We start from the raw sequence: 2,752 nt of genomic DNA, 5'->3' as shown, positions 1-2,752 counted from the left end.
TCATTTCATAAACATTTCACACATATCAAGCATATGACACGTGCAGAACTATGGGGCATGTGTCATCATACAACATCAATTTCTAACCATGCGGATAGTACAACCACCTACCTGATTAGCTTAGACTGGTGTCACCAATTTATCCTTAATAAAAGTTCGATTTTGTACTTTGTATCCAAGTCAACTATGTGAACCCATGACAACAATTTCAAGTTCAATTCTCTGCATCGTACAATGATCCCTGTGTTAGACTTCATGCAAGTAGAGTATTAGAATATTAGAATATTATAAAATCCTCACGATTAATCTCGACCATAGAGACTATTTTGTAGAGTTTTATTAAACTACATACTAATTATAATACTTAAATTAGTGAGTAAAGTAATTATGATGTTAAATAAATATTTTTATATATAATTGTACCCTAAGTAAAACTGTACGGTTTGAAGTTAACAATCCGTTCATTTAACCAAATCTAGTTTTAGGAGAATAGTTTTAAAATTTAGCTTTAATTGGAATATAATTACGATTATGATGGGACGACATTAAATCAGCAAAATCCTTGAGGATCCAATTGAGAATGATTTGGAGTTAAGAAGTGTGGTATAAGCCCTTTGAGCAGTTGAGATGATTAAATTTAGAAACCACACCTTGATACCACAAATGTGACTGCCAAATTAACCTCCACATGTCAATTTCCTCTCATATTCAAACCACTGTGTCTACCGGCAATCACCGATCGTCTCTGCTTCCTTTATAAACCCCCTCTTCCTTTCTTACTCTCCCGTCTTGTCTTAAGTTACTTGATTCTCTCAATTAGTTTCTTTTTTGGTTGACTGTTTCTGTGTAAATTCATAATGAGTCAACCAAACGGTGATGCCGATGGTGGAGAAGGGATCAAAAGAAGATCTTGTGGTTGTTCGAAGCAAGATTTTCTACCCGAGGAGTCGTTTAAGAGTTGGAGAAATTACACTAAAGCGTTGAAGGTGACACCAGCCCGGCTCTTGGATCGGCTCACGGCCAGGTCCGAGGAGCACATTGAGCTCATCGAGATGAAGGCTCGCAGCCAACACGAGATGAAGAAGAGCCCACATGGTGGGACCTTATGTGGTTCGGTATCGGCGCTGTCATCGGCGCCAAAATATTCGTCCTCACCGGTCTTGAGACTAAGAAACACGTCGGCCCAGCTGTCGTCTTGTCTTATGTCATCTCCGGTGTCTCCGCCATGCTTTCCGTTTTCTGTTACACTTAATTTGCCGTGGAGATCCCAGAAGCTGGTACGTGCCCTTTTATATTTGGTCTCTGTTTGTCGTTATAATATTATATATTTTATTATTTATTTTTTAAATTAATTTTTTTCTCTCTCTTCTTTAATGAAGTGGGTATTATTTTTGTGGTAGAGATGGGTCTTATTTTTGTGGTAGAAATAATGGCGTGAAGTGATATTGTATTGAAATTTTTATTATGAGATCTTAATTGGTTGAAACAAAATTTAGATTTTGAATTCAAGAAGTATAAAATATCTATAAATATAAAGGGTAAAAATATTTTGAATTCAACCCTACTTTTACAATAATCCAAATTTAAAATTATTCTAGATTCCCTCTTAGATTTTCGAAATTACTAACTTCACGAGCCCATTGTAATTATTTGTTCAGGTGGATCATTCGCCTACCTAAGAGTAGAACTAGGAGATTTCGTGGCATTCATAGCAGCGGGCAACATCCTCCTCGAATATATAATTGGCAACGCTGCTGTGGCCCGTTCATGGACTTCATACTTTGCCACTTTGTGCAATCACCATCCGAACGATTTTCGCATCCATGTTTCGTCTTTCCCCGACTCCTACAACCAGCTCGACCCCATCGCCATCATTGTGATCATTGTCATTTGCACCTTGGCTGTAGCGAGCACCAAAGGCTCCTCCCGCTTCAACTACATTGCTTCCATTTTCCACGTTGCCATCATCCTCTTCATTGTCATTGCCGGCCTCACTAAGGCCAACCCGAAAAACTTCACTCCCTTTGCCCTTTGTCCCCTATGGCCCTCGTGGCATCTTCGTAGCCTCTGCCGTTTTGTTCTTTGCATACGTTCGAATTGGACGCCGTTTCGACAATGGCTGAGAAAACTAAGAACCGTGCTAAAGATATACTTATTGGTCTTGTTGGATCAATGGTGATTACCACATTAGCCTATTGCATTCTTGTAGTTATCTTGTGCTTGATGCAGCCGTACCAACAAATTGATGAGGACGCGCCATTTTCAGTGGCTTTTGAGGCTGTTGGATCGGGTTGGGCTAAGTACATTGTTGCCTATTAAAGACATGACCACGGTGTTGTTGGTTAATGTTGTTGGACAGGCATGCTATCTCACCCACATTGCCAGAACCCACATGATCTCACCATGGTTCGCCAAAGTGCATGAAAGGACTGACCAAAATCAAAATGCTCAAAATGCTCACGTAAATCGAAAATCAAAATGCTCGAATTCGGGTCAGACCAAAATCAAAATGCTCACGTGAATCGAACAGCGTCTGGAACCACCAAATTGACCCGTGACCAATCTGACGACCCACAGTCCAACCTAACGATCTCGCCACTCCCTGTGCGCCATGTGTGACGCCCAATAAATTTGAAGGGTAAGTTTGCATCGTTGGGGTTCGATGTGCGCCACTGCTCGCGCGATGCCCGAACTAATCTCCTGTGTTCATTGCGCGTGGGGGGCGCGTGCCATAGCCTGGGGGAGCTTGCCT

General features: G+C 41.0%; 1 pseudogene; it reads left to right on the top strand.

The window, feature by feature from the left end:
* The first annotated feature begins 1,037 nt into the window (after positions 1–1,037).
* LOC111471414 lies at positions 1,038–2,319 on the top strand (annotated as a pseudogene).
* Positions 2,320–2,752: the final 433 nt, after the last annotated feature.

The sequence above is a fragment of the Cucurbita maxima genome, unplaced genomic scaffold (genome assembly GCF_002738345.1).
Source record: "Cucurbita maxima cultivar Rimu unplaced genomic scaffold, Cmax_1.0 Cma_Scf00052, whole genome shotgun sequence".
Lineage (NCBI taxonomy): Eukaryota > Viridiplantae > Streptophyta > Magnoliopsida > Cucurbitales > Cucurbitaceae > Cucurbita > Cucurbita maxima.
The sequence above is the reverse complement of the archived record's forward strand: the minus strand, read 5'-3'. Positions and strand labels throughout refer to the sequence as shown.